The following is a 19,138-nucleotide window of genomic DNA, read 5'->3' as shown; positions in this document are numbered from 1 at the left end:
ACTTAATTATCTTTCTTTTCATTTTTGTTTGATCACTTATGGTGGATTTTCGCACTTTAAACTTTTTTTTTATTTTTTATTTTTTTTTTTTTTTGGTTAAGGGTAAGTATATTAAATCAAAAAAATAGAGGTATACAATGTTTGAGTCAACTTATAAAGCCATCAGTACAAAAAGACAATGATCAACAAAACAAAGCTAAAGAATAGATGAGATCCATTGTTGATCATAAGGTTTGAGAAGTCTCTTGTTCCTTGCTTTCCAGCGGTCCATAACTTCCTGCCAAATTCGTTTAACAAGAACAGTAGGGTGAATTACATGGTGAAGAAGCCTTGCTTTGTTCCTAGCAGACCAAACTGCATAAATGAGACCAACATAACAAGCACCTGCTATTAATTTCTGCAAAACACTAAACCTTGTTCTAGCGGAAAACCACCTAACCATATCATGCTCTGGGAAATTGATACGAATCTTCAGTTTCAATAACTCCACACATCTTTTAGTAAAATCACAACCAGAGAAGAGATGATCATGTGTCTCAGGCTCCTTTGCACACAAGCAGCAAAGAACATCCTGACAAATCCCCATTTGAACCAGCCTATCTCTGGTGAGTAAACGTTTATGTAAACTTGCCCAGTAGATAAACGATGTTCTAGGAACATTAAGCGAATTCCAACACATGAATCTCCAAGGGACCTTAGGATTAGACCCCTGAAGCCATTGATAACCAGATGCAATCGAGTAAGAAGAAGGTCTATGTTGCCAGACATTGTGACAGTACCCAGACTTGAATAAGTCCTTAATTTGGACTATTTTCTTCCATGACCAGCTACAGTCCAAATGAGCTGTATATTCAGACCAGGCACAACCTTTCATATATACATGGTTAACCCATTTCACCAACAAATGATCTTGTTTTGTGGCAAGCCAGCTAGTATACTTTCCCAATAATGCTTTGTTCCAAAGTTTGGCATTCAAAATACCCAAACCCCCTTCCTCTTTAGGAGTACAACATTTCTCCCAAGCTACATTTGGAGCTCTAAGGTAAGCATCCTTACCCCCCCATAAGAAGTTCCTACAAATAGCCTCCACTTTATTCATAATGCCAGATGGGAGCAGGAAAATAGAAGCCCAATATGAATGCATAGTAGATAACCCTGACTTCACAAGAATTAATCTGCCTGCATAGGAGAGTTGCCTAGCACCTAAAGATCTGATGCGTGCAACAATCCTCTCTGTCAACTTGTTCCCTTCAAACTTAGTCAGTTTTTTGGACGAAATAGGCACTCCAAGATATTTGAAAGGGAGAGAGCCCACTCTAAAACCTGAGATGCTGATGATGTCTTCAATAAGTTCACTTTTAACACCATTGAAATAAATATTGGTCTTGTCTTTGTTAAGGTGCAATCCAGAGGCAGAGGAGAATGTAGAGAAGCCCCTTAAGAGCCACATGATAGAGGAAGCATTGCCCTTGCAAAACATTAGGAGATCATCCGCAAATAAAAGATGATTGAGTTTAATCTTACCACACATAGGATGATATCTAAATCCTTCCTGCTGAGCTACCACATTAAGTATCCTAGATAAATACTCCATACAGAGAGTAAATAAAAGGGGTGATAGAGGGTCCCCTTGCCTTAAACCTCTTTTACCATGAAAGAACCCAAAAGATTGGCCATTTATATTGAGAGAGTAAGAAGGAGTAGAGACACAAACCATAATAAGATGGATAAAGTCAGGAGGGAATTTGAGGTAAGTCAACATTTGATGAATGAAGTCCCACTCAACAGTATCATATGCTTTCCTTAAATCAATTTTAATCAGACAACGAGGAGAGGCAGCTTTCCTATTGTAGAGTCTAACAAGATCTTAACAAATTAAGACATTATCCACAATATTCCTTCCTTTGACAAAGCCCCCATGACTTCTATCAATAATATGGGGAAGCACCTCACTCAGTCTAGCACACAGGACTTTAGCAATGCATTTGTAGAGGGTATCACAACATGCTATAGGTCTGTATTCCAGAACACTTACAGGATTCTTAGTCTTTGGAATGAGAGTCAAAGTAGTAGTATTCACCTGCTTCAGAAGATTGCCAGTTGAGAGAAAATCCAGAATAGCACCAGAGACATCCTTGCCTATAATGTCCCAAGAATCCTTGTAAAATTGACTAGTGAAACCATCTGGACCAGGGGATTTAGAGGCAGGAATAGAAAACATAATACTCTTGATCTCATCAGGAGTGACAGGCTTGTTAAGAATAGCTTTAAGATGGTCATTAATCACAGGACCAGTTCTAACAGTAGGCTTGTGAACAGGAAGAGTAGAGCCATTAGCACCTAACAAATGGGTATAGTAGTCAAGGAAAGCATGTTCAATACCATCAGGATCAGAGTACAGGATACCATCTTTATCTTGGATTTGCAGAATTTTGTTTTGCACTTGTCTGGATCTAATTTGATTGTGAAAGAATCTTGTATTTTCATCCCCTTCACTAACCCAATCCACTTTAGACTTCTGGCTAAGAAAACTAAAATGAGCCTTGGCCAGCACCCTATAGGCTTCAGCAGAATCAGATTCAGCCTCCATGAGAATAATGTTACCAGGATCATTTTGTAACTGAATTTGTAAGTCCTCAAGCTGAATCTTAGCAATCGCCACTGCTTTGCCAATATCAGCAAATCTGTTCCTGTTGAGTTCTTTCAGAGGCTTTTTCAGACTTCTTAACTTGGATACTACTTGAAACATCCAAGAACCAGTGATTTTCTTGTGCCAGTGATGTTGGATGATATCTTTAAAATGTGGATCAGAACCCCACATATTAAAATATCTAAAATGGGGTCGTTTTTGTCTAACCACTCTCCTATAGCAAATGCAAGGGTTGTGATCAAACAAGCCTTCAGGCAAGAAGAAGCCATAAGCATCAGGATATAGTTGCAGCCAATCTTCATTAACCATAAATCTGTCAAGACGAGAGAAAACCCTAGTGGCAGGCTCTTGTTTATTATTCCAAGTGAAAAAAGCCCCTTGAGCCTTGATATCCAAGATCTCACAATAGTCAACACAGTCTTTAAAACCAACAATTTCATTCCAATGGACTGGTCTGCCAATTCTTTCGTTAAAATCTAATAAGTTGTTAAAATCACCACATACACACCAAGGACCATTCCAATAATCCTTGATTCTTTTAAGATCCTCCCAAAGATTTAGTCTTTCCTCCTCCTCAGTAGAGCCATAAACCACTGTAAACATGAATTTATCACCAGAGGCTATCTCAGTGACAATGGCAGAAATAAGTTGATCAGTCATTGTATTAATAGTAACAGAAAAGCTTTGTGGAAGCCAAATAAGTAAAATCCTACCCCCAGGATGATATTGAATATTGCTTATCCCATTCCAATGCTGACCTAAAGTATGCAACACCCCAGAACAATCCTGAGTTTTTATTTTTGTCTCAACTAAGCCAAATAAACCAACATTATTATTATTGAGAAACCTTCTTATTTCTAGTTGCTTACCAAGCTTATTCATACCCCTCACATTCCAACTTCCTATGTTATCCATTATTAATCATAGGTTGTAACACCCCGCTTATCCAAGAGCCTTATGTTAGGCCTCTAAGATAAGAGACGGTGTTACCATCTCAGTTACCTGAGGTAAATAGTATAAGAAACAACGTTACCAGGTACTTTAAATGTAAATTTAGCGAATGGTAAAAAAAAAGATACTTGTCCGCATTGGACTTACAAATCCCACGGCTAAAAGCCACCAATAAATAAAGTACTCAATAAATTTAATTACAACTGACAAATTTAGGTGATAACTAATAAGTAAAGTCCAACTACTAATGATAAGTAAAAGTGATGACTCGAGTCCCAGCTCACACGTCCCAGCCAAGCAACAACTATCAGCTATACCTGCTTATAAATTTATTTCCATGACGGAAATAGACAATTTAAAGACAACAATGAACACACAAGTCAACAATCTAAGAACCATAATAAAATAAAAGGACATGCGAATAATATATAAAAAAAAAATAAACAATGAAATGAATACGAAGTCACAATGTCACGGTCTCAATAATATGCCACAAGTAGTCTGTTGCCGAGGCTCTCGGCCCAAGCTCAACCACACCATGTGGACTAGCCACGCCAGGTCCAGGGCTAACTCCTTACACCATACCCTGCCTGTCCTATCCAAACCAAGGTCCACGGCTCTTCCACATCCCCGTGCCTGGCCTATCCAATTCACAATCCATCTCGCAACCTCGTTGCCAAATAATACCAAATGCCAATATAATAACCAATAACAATATAAATGCCAACAACAATATCTTTCCACAATGCCAAGTTCCTTTAAAATCAATGTAATATGTCAATTCATGATAAAATAGAATAAAATGCCATCTTGTGATATGAACATGCCAAATAAGCTGACAATGAATTCAACAGAGCTAATAAGCATTCGTGGCATGTAAGGCACATAAGAAAACCCCGCATACAAATGTTGAGTAGCTAGCCTACCTTTAGCAATTATCCAAGCTCAGCTAACAAATGCTAAAATGGTTCCTCGACAAAGCCTTCACCTAAGAATTCAATAGTATTCAATTATTAACCTTTCTAATTAATTCTAGTATGAAAAGATAATCGACAAATAAAACGGAAAAGTTCAGAGAACCACAATGCTTAGTTTGATTTGTCTTAAATGTTTAAAGATGAAGACTAGTAAAGTATGTAAACAAACTATAATACTAGGACTTTCTTTCTATTTTCCCTCTCCTTTTTCTTCAGATTTCAGCCCACACCAACAACTACTTTTAAGAACTACTTTTAAGAATTAGCTGTAATTGGAGTGCGTATGAATACTGAAAGAGTAGGGAAGTCTGATTGCTAAGGACGGCCACACAGGTGGAAATTTTGACACAATGTATTAAAATAAGCGAGAAATTCCTCCATTAACCCACACCCACAACAGCCTATATACGGTATACACAGAGCTCCCCTTGTCACCCATACACCATGTATAAGACGGTCTCACACGCTATAAGATGGTATAACAATGTAATACAACCCGTCTTAATACAAACTACACTAACCATACAAAACCCACCACCCTATGACCACAAGCCAACCTCGATGACCCGACACCCCACACCCCTCGTGGTAGAAGCCTTGGTCACGGCACCGAGCTACGGCTCGGGCACGCCTAAGGTCGTTACATAAGACGGTCTTTTATACCAATTTATACATGCCTAGATAAATTATAACAATTATACAACAATTAAATCCGTCTTAATACAATTATACCAAAACCCCCAATTTTTATTTCTATGTTTTCATAGTTCGAACTATACACTACAATAATAAGCTAATAATCGAATTAATGATGATAGGATAGTCTTACTTACGAATTAGGTTGAAAATAAGGTAAGAAATCTGATCAACGAACCCCCAAGTCCCTTCGTCGAGTTCGTCGCTGCTGTATTGTATCGTCTCTCTGCCCGATTTCTTTTTTTTTTTGTTTAATGTGTTATGAAAGATGATGGTGTCCTATTTTTGTATATATATAATGGGTTATATTGGGCTTCACCCAACTCAGCCTAAACCGTGACAATTAGTTGTGTTTTTTTTTTTTTTTTTTTTTTTTTCAAAATATAAAATGATGATTAACTTTATAAAAATTTACGGGTATTACATAGGTTGCTTATCCAGTCTCCCATCCAAATTTTTAGTAGGGCTTGTAAGGGCTTCAGCATAAGTAGGAGAATTAGGTGCAGCCTGAGATGTGGAAGGATGATGTTCTTGCCGTACCATAGTAGTAACCACGGTGACAGGAGATAGAGTAGCAGTTGCAGGAACCCTAGAATGCCCAGCAGTAACAGGAACTGCAGTATTAGCAGCTGCAGGAACACTAGGTTGCACCACAGTAGCAGAAACTTCAGTATTAGTAGTTGCAGAAGTTCTAGGTTGCACAACAACCGGTTTAACTATAGGTCTCCATACTTGTTTCGGTTTAGGTGGGATCCTAGCTTCTTGTTGCTTCTTACAGGCCATCTGATCATGTCCTATACCCTTACAGGAAGAACAAATGACTGGCTTCCATTCATATTCAACAGGGACACAAATTTCTGCACCTTTCTCATCTTTGAAAAAGATCCTCTCAGGAAATGATTGTCCAACTTCAACCTCAACCATTATTCTAGCGTATCCTAGCCTAGTTTTGTCAATAGTAGCTTCATCACACCTTGAATTTCCCAATCAGCGAGGCTAATTTCTCCAGGCTAGAAGCACTCCAAAATTTGAGCCCCAATCCACATAACCTAATCCAAATAGGAAAAAATTTGACTCTCTCCTTGGCCATGCTACAATTCTCAGACCATGGTTTGACAATGAGTGGTTTATTATCAAACATGAGGAAGCCTTGTTGAAGTACCAGGTTCCTACATTCCAGGGAAGGGAAATGCACCAGAAAAGTACCATTGGGTAAAAAGGAGATTTTGTCATACTTGTAATGCCCCCAAAGACGATTAACAAACCCCGACAACAACTCCCATGGAGGGTTCCCACCTAGTATATAACAAACCACTGCTGTAGACCAATATTCCAACTCAGGCAGGACATCCTCAGGAAGCAATTGTAACATACCAGCAGCAGATTTAAGCGAAGAAGAGGGGGAACGAGACTTACCAGAAACTTTCGTCCAACCTTCCTCATCATCCTCAATTTCCTCTTCTGATTCAGTTTGAGCATCTTCAACAATGACACTGAGATTCAGAACTGGTATGCCCACTATTTCTCCCACAGTTTTTGTAGTCCTAGCATCCGCAGTACCTGGAACCACAGGCTCGGATACTACAGGTTCTGCAGCAATCGTGTTGTCACCCGCAGAAGAAGAATCAAGAATTGTTTGTTCGGATACAATCGGTGTACTTGTAGATTCCATATCTAGGTTTAAATCAGAACAGTTGCTAAAAGAAAGTCTAGTTTTTGCTTTTGATTTCTTTGGTTTACTCGGATTTTTGATGATTTTCCTTCTTGCCATTTGCAGGAAAAGAGAAACCCTAAAAACCCAGGAAACCTAGAGAGAAGGAAGAGCTTTCTCTCTCCATTTCTAATTTTATTGGGTTGTTTGGTTGCACTTTAAACTTTTAAAGGTTTTAAAAATCTCGTATTTTCCGCTTAGATTTAATAGTTCTTTTGATGCCTCATCGAGGGGTGTCACAGTTGGTATTAGAGCATATGTTGCTCCCGACGCACACATGTGTACCCCGAATTTAAGTTGAACTTGACCTTGAATAATAAATGAGAGATGGGTAGACTTAAGGACCTAAGGTGGTAGCCTGTAGTGTGTTTGCTCTTTGTTAGGTTCTAACATGTTTGTTGATTGTCATTTAATAATTGTTGTGCCCTTGGATTGATAACTATCAGCTTACCTATGTGAAGATCAAGATTTGGTACCTATTGCCGGGAATTGAAGATTTGTTCAACCTTTGAAGAATGCTTCTACTTCCTCGAAGATACTTCCTATTCTTTGTATACCTTGCCTTATTCTTTACTTCTTAATGTTTACTTCTCCTTCTAAACTCTCTTTTCTTTTTTCTTGGAAATTACTCTTGTACCCTCCTAACTTGTGCTTTCTTCCTTGCATATCCTCCCTTAACGCCTTTTTTATAGTACTCTTTTTTTTGAGGAATGTTGACCTTGGTTGGGAAATTTGACTTTTGAGGAGATTATTTGTGTTTGACCCTTAACCCTGTTTTTGAGAGGTTGTGATGTTAGAAAGACTTAGGTAGTGTGATGAGACATGCCTAGCAATTCTTATACCTAGTTCCTTGATAAAGTGAGGCTGATCGATTGGTAGAATTCCTTGTGTAAGTGTGAGTTGTATATGTTACTTAGGCTATGGAACTTGGCTTTGTTGTCTATGCTTGGAATTTGAAAGCTTAGTAGGTTGAGCGTTGTTACCTTAGGAGTAATCATGGAGTAAGGCTCATGATATGAGCTTGGAAGAAAACCCATTTTTAGATGTTAATGATCCCGTATAAATTGGTGATGTGATTTGATATTAGTTGTCCCTTGAGAATTTTGTTAAGAAGTCTTTGTTAATTCATTCTTTGGTTTTTAAAACATTGAGGTTGTGTCGAGTACTTAAGATAAAGAGATGTTGTTATACTTGAGGGGTAAATTTACTTTAGGGAAATCCTAATATGTGATAGGATAGGTGAACGAGGAGTCTAACCAATTTATCAACCCTTAAGTGAGCGTTTATTTTACTTTGATCAGTCATAGAAGTGTAATCCTTTAAAAGAGACTTGCATATGAGGAATGAGATGAATTGCCTTCACCCTCGTTTTGGGATTTGGTTGTTTTGTTATGGAGGTAAAATGCCTTAATAGGAGTGACCTTGTTGGAGAGAACCTTAAGTTTTAGGAAGCGTATGGATTAAACCTTGAAATCCTCCTTCGTGTCATTAATCGTTTTCCTTCCCTTCGTTCATACCTTGGTTGGATTTAATTCCTAAGTATAAAAGTTTACCTGTCATTTCCTTGTCTTGAATACCTCCCTAATTCTAATAACTCTTACTGGTGTTAACTAGTTATCTTTATTATTTGACTCATTTAATCTCACATCTCGTCATGTTCACGTATCCCTTTGAAATTTCATATCATTTCCTGACCTGGTTATTACTCTTGTTTCCTTAGTGGAATGATGGCGTGGTTGGCTACGTTGTAGAGTGAGTGAGATGCTCTTTGAGGATTCTTTGTGAGCCTTGTTTTCGTCGAAGTTGGATTTGTGGAACTTAACTTAAGTTGAGTAGGAAAAGTTGCGTGAGATACCTATTTACCTTTTTGGTTAATGATCTTTATAATTTGGGGAATGTGATCATCTATGCTTGTGAATTCGAGTGTGAATAAGATTTTGTTTGGAGTGTTAGAAAGTATAAAGAACTTGGGATTATGATCTTTGATTAAGGATTTTACCATAGTGAGAACTCCTAGTGGTCGATAGTTGGTTATGAGTGTAACTCTTTTAATAGTTTTGATCTTGTTTCGTGGAAATCGTTTGTAGATGATTTATATTTGAGAATTATGGAATCACTATTGCGGTGGAGTGACTTGACCCACGGGATAGCATAGGAGTAAAGTGTGTAAGTATTTTGAGGAAATCCTTGGGAGTTATGTGGTTATGAGTTTTGTGGTTAGGAAGTTTTCAGAACCGCTTAGGTTGATGTTGTTGTTTGGGATTTGAATACCGACGTTTCCTTGTTGCCTAATTTCCCTTCTTCTTTGACCATAAGCATTACCGTTTATACCTCTCTTCTTCGCTTCACCATTCTCCTCCTTTAAACTTGATACTCGTAACCTGTGAAACTCTATATTTGACATCCTTGTTGATTTAACTTCAATTCTTACCCTATGAAATTCATCATAGCTCTTTTGATTAGTTAAGTTGAACCCTCTTAGCATACTTGTATCTATGTTGTCTAACTTACTTTTCACTTCGTACAATTTCTAAACATTTCAAACTACCAATTTTGATCCATTGTTAAAAGTTTATGTTACTTTCACAAACCCTACCTATTTTAAAGGTTTGAAAATGGAAATTTGATTTAGTTCTCCTTTTGTTCTATGAGTATAACTTCTTTTACCGATTTTTAATTGCTAAACCCGAGTTACTTTTAATTTTGCTCAATTTCTAACTAACTTTGATCTATTTGTGATTTCTTTGTCAGAGTTTAATATTATATTTTCGGAAATTTGACTCCCTTTTGAGTTTAAAAGTGAAACCTTTATCTCTAGTTTAACTTTGGCAAAAGCAAATTTGAGCGAATTACCTTTTTCTTTCGATTTTGACGTTGATCGGATGTTAGAATTCGTTATTAGAGACGTTTAATAACTTGTTCTACTCTTGTCGGCGAATGATTTTTGTTTTAAATTTTTCTTTGACTTGGAAAGTTAGCGTTCTTGTGTGCACGACAAGAGCAATTTCGTTCCATGAATGAGACTTATACTTTTGAAAAATCTTCATTTATGTTTTTGAAAGTATTTTGATTTTCGATTTATACAAATGATTTGCTTTAGACCATATCTTCGATTTGGAATGTGATGTTCTTGAATGCGCAACGAGAGCACTTTCGTTCCTTTGATGAGAATCTGGTTCTGTCGGAAAATTTTATTTGAAACTTTTGAAGGGATTTCGATTCTTACGATAAGTAACCTTTTAATGTTTTGGTTACCGATTTCAAAATTCCGGTTTCATTTTTATACGACTTTTCATTTCTGTTTTCAAGTTTCGAGGACGAAACTTTTTAAAAGATGGGGTGATTGTAACTCCCGCGAATTTCCCAATTTGACATTTATAATTTAATTAACCATCTACCGTCTTATTTATATTTTAAATTATTTAATTTCAATTAATTTCATTATTAAACATGATTTTTATAAATATTATATTTTTAAAGCTTAAGTTATACAAAAATAAATATTTTGGTCGGATAATAATGATCATAATAATAATATTTTCCGTCTTGAGTTGTAGTGGGCTTGAGACGTAAATTCTTGTGTATATCGACTCAATCTTGCATTTTGGGCCTAGTATGACTAATGGACTCACATACTACTCTTTCCTCCTCATAAAAATCATGAAGGAAACCCTAAGTACACCTCCTTTCTCAAATTTTCAGCATTCATCTTCAACAACTAACACCATTGTTACACATCTCTCTTACAAATCTTCAAAACACCATAACTTGCTCAATTCTTATCCGAATCAAGTGATTTTCGCGTCTGTCTCTTCCTCTCATCGCCCTCCATCTTTGTAGGTAAGAAAAGAACCCACTTTCCTCCTTATTTAGGGCTGTCGACCCATATTACACACGGTACCCTTTTTCTAATTTCGATTTTTAGTCTTAATTTGTGTTTTCTTATTTTTAGGAGAAAGATTAGTTAACCCGGAAGTGGATTCTTGAAAGGTAGATGAGTATATTGTGGATTTAAGTGCAAAAAGGTAACGGTGATGGGTTACTCGACATTCTGTCAAATTTGTGTGTTTATATGTTGTAGTTTGTTCATATGTATGTTCAAGTTTGAATCTTTTCTTGTTTCACATGTTTGTTGTTGAATGAGTTTGTATGAGAAACCATCTCATGGTTGGTTGAAGAGATTTCCAATCTTTTGGGTTACATGAGTTTTTACATGGATGAATTAGTGGGTAAACCATCTTATCCTTGCTTAATATTTGTGTTTAATCATGTCATGAAATTGTTAGTTTGGAAATATTTGATTTGAGAACAAATTGAGTATGTTTAATTGTTTAGAGTATGTAAACTTGTGATTTTAGAATAATTGGGTAGGTTGGTTGCTTGAATATGTAAACTATTGATTTCCTCCCAAGTATACATGTGGAATTTCTTGTTAATTACATGTTCTTCTTCAATCGGATTATAATGATAAGATAAGATTGACTTGAGGATGAAGATTTAGTTCATATGTGTCGTGGGAATCAGGCCGTTGCCGCAGGCTCCGGCCACCACCGCAGCCTCCGGCCACTATCGCAGGCTGCGGTTTAAGCCTCACCAGTTTTGGTAAAATGGCCATAACTCCTTCGTTACTTGTTTGTTTTGGGCTTATTACTTACCGTTAGAACCGTGAGAGGATAATCTATCACCTCCAATTAGTTTCACCTTATTCTCATGTCTAGAACTCAAGTTATGACCGTTTGAAGTTGACCCTTGTTGTAGTCGAGTACTAAACTTGTTGTTATAGTTTGGGTTTTATGTTTCTTGTTGGGTATGCATCTTAACCTTGGTTCTAATGCTTGTGTATGGTGTGTTGACACTCTTTTTATCATGGGAGCCCCGTTGTTTGTTATACTCATGTAATTGTATGTGCTTCACATGAATTATTTACGTTATGTTTGTGCAATCATTTTTACTCGTATTTGTGACCCAAGTGTGGCGTTTTACATTGTGTGACTACTTGACATTCCTTATTTAGCCATTTATGACCTTTGGTTACGGATATGTGTGCCATGTTTCCGGATAGGGTTATCCTACCGCCTCTTCGGACCTTTGGTTACGGACTGTGTGCCATGTTTCCGAGTTGGGGTTACTCGACCTTTGGTAGCGGACTGTGTGACATGTATCGAGTCTTGGATGCGGATAGGTCACCGCATGTCGAATCGGGTGACGCCCATCCTAAGAGTCTGGATCTAGGTTTAGACTAGGACCGTATTATTATCGTCGTCCTATCGAATCGGGTGACGTCCATCCCGAGAGTCTGGATCCAGGTTTAGACTAGGACCGTATTATTATCGTCGTCCTACCAAGAGGTTGGAGCCTAGGTGTTTGTCTTGTTTGAGTCCATATTACGTAAATGTCTTGCTTAATTATGGTCATTGGCCTGTCCTTATATACGAGAGTTCACGTCTTATATGATTGTTTGTGAGAGTCTTGGTCCTATCGGATACTAGTGGTGGGATGCAAGCCCCTAGTTGCGATATGATCGCCGGGATCGATGTTCCCATCCGTTCTTATGGTGAGATGCAAGCCGTAAGTATGAATGTGACATTAGTAGCCACGTCTCGTGCTATGGTTGTTAAGAGGTTTTCAAAGAAATGGCTATTGGTTTCCATCCATGTATTTTCTATTTAATTGATCCGATATTTACCCTCTTCATATGATTTGATGCCTAATCTCACATCCATGTTTGGTTCCCTTGAATGCATGTTTAATATAATGTACCATGCCTATCTCACTAAGAATGCAATATGCCTATCTCGTTATGATTATCGTTATATTCCCTTGTTCATTATTATTCAAGTATGATGTATGATCAATATGTTTAATTAAGTTCTTGCCTATGTGTATTTTGACATATTGTGGCTGGGAGAACCCTGAGTTACTCCCCACTGACTGTGGCGTTCATGTTTACATGAATGACAGGTTTGTGATGCAGATTATGGGGAAGACGTGTGGGCTAGCGAGAACGTTGACCCCTGGACCTTAGTTATCGTTTTCTTAGACTCACCTATCTTTAGACTTGTGCTTATTCATGGGATATCTTTTCCCCCAACACATTTTGTTTTTAATTATAAAACTTAATTATCTTTCTTTTCATTTTTGTTTGATCACTTATGGTGGATTTTCGCACTTTAAACTTTTAAAGGTTTTAAAAATCTCGTATTTTCCGCTTAGATTTAATAGTTCTTTTGATTCCTCATCGAGGGGTGTCACAGTAAGGGACATTGTTTGCTCATAAATCTTTTATTTTGTTATGCATGCACTAGATCTAAAGAACAAATAATTAACAAGTTAATTAGTTCACTATTATAGGAGTCTAATAATAGGTATATGAACCTAACATGTTGCTACTTATGTGGACAGGCACCTGAAGACTTGGAACATTTGTTCTTTAGGTGTGATTACAGTTCGAGGATCGTTCAGTGTATGCAGCAGAAAAGTGGCCTTTATTTATCAGTTGACAATGTGATTGAATGGTGTATACAAGCTGCTGGAACTAAGATGCAGAAAGGGGTACAGGCAGGTCTGGTTTTGGGAGCTGTTTATCATGTGTGGCATCATAGAAATAAGTGCAGGGCTGATGGTGTTCTACTAAGGCCTGAGAAGGTTGTAGCACACATTGTTGATGACACGATATTGGCTCTTTAAAAGGCGATTTAGCATAAAATCTAGCATGTTCATACATATTATAATGCTGCATTTTATTTATGATTGTCATATTTTAGTTTTATGTAATTTTTGAATTATGTAATTTTACTTAGTATGGCCTTAGTTTTAATTGGTATTACATGAAATGTATGGGAATATCGATTCGGTTGTAATTATTGTGATCTCGTATCACCGTTTTGTAATTTAGTAGATTTATTTTATTTTAATTACAAATGTATAATAGGAAATTATGTAATTCATTTTGTAATTTAATCATTCCGGAGTTCCTTGAAGACGGTGCCATTCGAGAAGGCGATCCATCAAAGAAAGTGTTGTCTTGAAATGCGTGCCAAGACCGAAGTTCAAGGGACCAAAGGAGTTGGTTTCCGAATTTGTAATAGTTTATTAGATTTACTTTTTTTTAGGAAGGCCATACTAGGATTTTATTTTTATGCTTTGCATTTTATTTATATGTTGCATGCATCGCTAAATCGCCATAACTAAACATGCATTTTAAATCGAGTTTATCGACCGTGTCAATTACAATTATCGTAGTTCACCGCTTTAGTTCACTTAAAACGTGATAGATAATAAATTGACATGACCTCTCGCTAAAATAAACAATTGAGACTCAGCCTTACCAGAAAGTAGAAACCATGAAAACCTATTTCGTGAGGGGGTGCGCTCGGCCACACCGGGGTACAAACCTTGTTACGTAGGGGAAGTGGGTGATAAATGTCTATCCACCGAATTCATGTTGATAAGGGATGAATCGGCTACACCATGCCCAAGTTGATGTGGATTTGGATCATGGACACATTTATTCGAAATTTAGGTTGAACTCAACAGAAGTATTCTCGACCATTGCCGGATGTGTTTTGGGCTAAAGATAAATATTAATGTAATTTTATCGACCAAGAGTTCTAAAAGTAGAATCGATTAAAGAGTTAATGCACCGAGTTATATTGATAAGGGATGAATCGGCTTCAGCGTGCCCAAGTTAATATGAATTTGGGTCTTGAAATCATTTATCAAGTTGGGTAGAGGTCACTAGATAAATGCAATAAAACTTGTTCAAATTAAATTTTACAAGTATTATTATTATTATTTTGAAAACGACAAGTGTTTTATTCCTTCTATTTTGTTTTGTAGACCACTTTTATTTCTCATAACAAATGGCCGCACCAAACACCAACGCCACCACTCTCACTAATGTTTCATGGCTTCGATCCTTCATGGATCGTTGTAAACTTGAAAAAATGGGTTAAATTTCTCCGATTGGGATGCCCAACTCAAATTAGCCGCTCAAGGTGACGACAAGCTTCGTTAACTCATTGAGGCCTCTCCACCCGAACCTAATGCTAGGTCGAGTGCCGCCACTAGGGAAGCATGTGAGGCTTACCGCAAAGAGTCTGCTGCTATGAAAAATGTGCTGATTTTTGCTATGGAGGCGGATCTCCAAAGGAGTGCCTTTAAAATGGGCACCGCTTATGAAATCTATACCAAACTTGTGACCATGTTCTCACAAGCACCGAGGATCATCCAATATGAGGCGGCCTCGGCATTCTTTGATCTCGATTTCAAGGAGGGCCAAAAGCTTAGCCCTCACATGCTCAAATTGTTGGAACTAGTCGAGACATTGAAAATTCAAAAGGTTGAAATCTCCAAGGAGCTCATTGTTGATAGGATTCTTCACTCCTTATCCAAAGTCAAAGCATATGTACAATTCCGAGTGAATTTCAATATGCAAGACAAGGGCGTGTTTCTTGAAGAGTTGCACAAGTTACTTGTGCAAGCCGAAAGAGACATGGGGCTAAATGTTAACCCACCTAAGGATGTGCTTAATATAAGCACTAAGAGCAATGGGAAGTTCAAGAAGAATGGGAAAAAGGATAAGAGGCAAGCTCCCATGTCCACCAAGGCTAAGACTTTTGAAGCTAGCACTTCCAAAACCAAGAAGGGTCCTCTTGATAAATGCCATTATTTTAATGGTGTTGGACATTGGAAGAGGAATTGTTCCAAGTATCTTGGTGACATCAAAGCTGGAAAGATCACTCCAGTAGGTAAATAACTATCCTTTCTTTTATGTTTCTAATTCAACTAAGTTATTTTGATACAAAGTTGTGATAATGTATCCCCTTTTTATTGTAAATAGGGCCTCCTCCAAGCAAAGACAAGGGAAAAGAGAAGCAAGCATGAGAAATCATGAAGGAGTAACTACCAATGAAGCTTGGCTTTTATTATTGTCTTTATTTTAATGTTATGAATTTTAGAACTATTTTGATTTCCGTGTTCGACATGGAAATGGTTGATCCTTTCTAAACAATGGTTGTATTTTGGATTATGGTGGCTTGGCTAGCAACCCAAGTCACCCCTTTTATCGTATTTATATGTTCTAAAAATTCGTCTTTATATGCGTGCACCTAGAAACATATGATCATCTACTTAAAGTGATCCAATAGACAATTATAATGATGGGATTCATTAAATGTCCACAAGCTTGAGTCTTGTGTATGATCAATTATAAAGTGATGTTGAGTTGATGAACTCTCCTAAAGGAATGTCAATTACCAAGTACACTCATCAAATCTAAAATCTATTAGTCAATCTATGAGATAGTCCTCCTTCTACTTCAAAATTATTATTTGTGTCTCATAAGCTATCTTTGAATATCTAGTGTATTTATTATAAAGATAGAGTGGGAGAAAAATTAAGACACAAAGAATACAAAGAATAATTTGTATGCTTGAGTAAATGAGATCTACGAAAGAAAGAATGATTTGTATACCAAAATAGATAGTATACATGAATAGATGAGATCTATGGTCTCGAATAGATGAGATCTACATGACAAAAGAGACCAAGTGAAGTAATCAAAAGAATATGTTCTTAAGATAACTACACGAGGAGACCAAAAGAAAGTTTTGAAAGATAATGACTAAAGAAAAGTCTCAACTAGAGATTTTGCTAGTTTATGACCTAGATATAAATATAGTTTCAATATTGATATTTACTTAACAGCCTAAATGAAATAAAGTTGCATCCTTGAATATAAATGAGATTTATGATTAAAAGTTGCAAAGAAAGATATGCCGATATCTACAAAAGCTAAGTTAATTGTTAACCACGCTAGTGACATTACTTAACCTCATTATGAAAATGAAATGGTTATACCTCCTTCCGAAAAGGGTATTTTGAGAAGGACGTGTATTAAATGGGATTTTACTTTTAAATAATGACATTGCTACGCATCATTATAACAATGAATGAGTTAGAGATTAAAATCTCTTTCCATAAGTTTAAGATTGAAACCTTTTCAAAATAAGTATTTTGAAAAGATATGTTGGAACATATATGGTTTTAATCTTAATAACTTGGCAAAGCAAAATGTATTTCAATTCTTGAAATGTTTCGATTGAGTAGTCAAATACGAAACATGTGGAATTGAGTGGGAGTTTGAAACTATCATGTGAAGACATGAAATTTAGTCGGAGCTATCATCTTGTAAAATTTATAACTCATTATTCATTGAGAATGACGATCTAGTACTATCCTTCACAAAGAAGTATTAGAGTTTTCAATTCTGGATGAAAATGGGCTAAGATGAATCCAATCACATCATGGGATGTTGGATACGCATTGAGATATGCACATCAAATCAACGAGAAACGTAGGTTATTCATATCGATGAAAATAGAATTACCATAAGCAGTCATGGTCATTCATTGAAGCTAAGAATGGTTGATCACATGATTAAAGATTACTAAGGTTTCCGCCATTAGAATAATCATGCACATGTCCTATAATGAATCATATGCTTAAGAGCATGATGAGTCATTGGTAAGCCACAGAAGAATCGTCATGAATTCTCGAGGAGAACTAATGAGCTATTCTAGTGTTTGACAGAACACTCTGTTATGTGACAAGAAGTTGCACATATTGAAGTTTCGAAAAAGCGTAAGGATTTATGAAAATCCTAAGCTATTTAAGATAAAAGGAGAAATAAGAAGTTTGAAAAGATACTTGGTTATAGTAAGAAGTTACTCAAAACTAGTATTTTCAAATTTGCTAGGACTTAGGAGAAGTGCTAGGCTAATCATCTTGACAATTGTTGCAAGATCTTACAAAACATATACCTGGTACATTATGAGTTGGAAGAACACTTGACTAGTGTAAGTTATGTCGTCCACTATAATTCGTTTGTTATATGATAATCAACAAGAAAATTCTCTCAAAGTAAAGAAGCTAAACCTAGTTTGGGAAACTAGATATGTACTTGGTGAGATTCATGCTATGTAAGACAAACATGAAAATAAAGGAAAATGCAATTCAAGAGTTTGAACACATGGACACATGGTGTGTTAAACTCATGTTGCAAATGACTAGTGTTTACACACTTACAATGTACATCACAAGGTGGTAATATGGTATTGACTACCCAAATGTGATGTCCACATTTGTCGTTTGAGTTATTATTAACTCATCTTATACTTTGTTACATCCAAACGAGTTGTTAAGACAATTGAACCCCGTTAAAGTGAACACGGATTAGCATTGTATTCGCCCATTGTCACTTATATGAGGTGACGTCTCGAAGTGACTAGAGTGTGATGCGATTGATGGCAAGTTCAAGTGCCATGGAGTCATGTGAGATGACTAGTCGATCACATAGGCAGACTGTTAGGAACACTTTGTCGGGCTAATGACCGCTTATAGAATTCTGTCAAATTTATATAGCCTGGTCGTGGCGAGAGCTACTATAGTATTCTAATGAGTCGATTCTTTTGACTAAAGACTAGTCGCCTAAGGTAGCACACTTTCAGATTAACTTTGATTTATGTTACTACGACCTTCGTAAATGGGGTCAAATGGGCATATTTTGGGTTATGATGGCTGTGGCTAGTCGAAGGGAATAAGTGCGATAGGAATTGTCCACCCCTTGTCAGGGTTATAACAATATCTCAGGGCCACTCGAGGAGTAATGAACTGGAAATGCGTGGCCACGCTCGGAAGACATCTATGGTAGATAATTCCGGTCAATCAGTTATTCTCCAGATCGACGAAACCACTCTCGATATGATCACTTACAAGTACGACCTGAAAGACACCTTGCATTGAGTGGGAGATAGTAATAGGACAAGAGAATTGGTGACGCACACTTGTCGAGGACAAGTGGGAGATTGTTGGAATATGTGTCCTCCGACAATAATGCGATCACAACTGTCGATCATGATGATCACATGTTTAAATCTCATTTTATGAATACATGTGGGATGTAATATTTTACAGTCAACTGGTCCACACATATCGGTAATGTTTGGTCGACTAGAGTTTGACATTATTCGTCGTGCGACGGTGGTGATCAGTTGATCCCCTTAGGTCATACCTATAGGGAAATACTCTTAATTGATTATTTAATTAATCGTATGCCGATACGAGTTAATTAAATTGCATAAAATTGACGGA

The sequence above is a fragment of the Silene latifolia genome, chromosome 2, assembly GCF_048544455.1.
Source record: "Silene latifolia isolate original U9 population chromosome 2, ASM4854445v1, whole genome shotgun sequence".
Taxonomy (NCBI): domain Eukaryota; kingdom Viridiplantae; phylum Streptophyta; class Magnoliopsida; order Caryophyllales; family Caryophyllaceae; genus Silene; species Silene latifolia.
The sequence above is the reverse complement of the archived record's forward strand: the minus strand, read 5'-3'. Positions refer to the sequence as shown.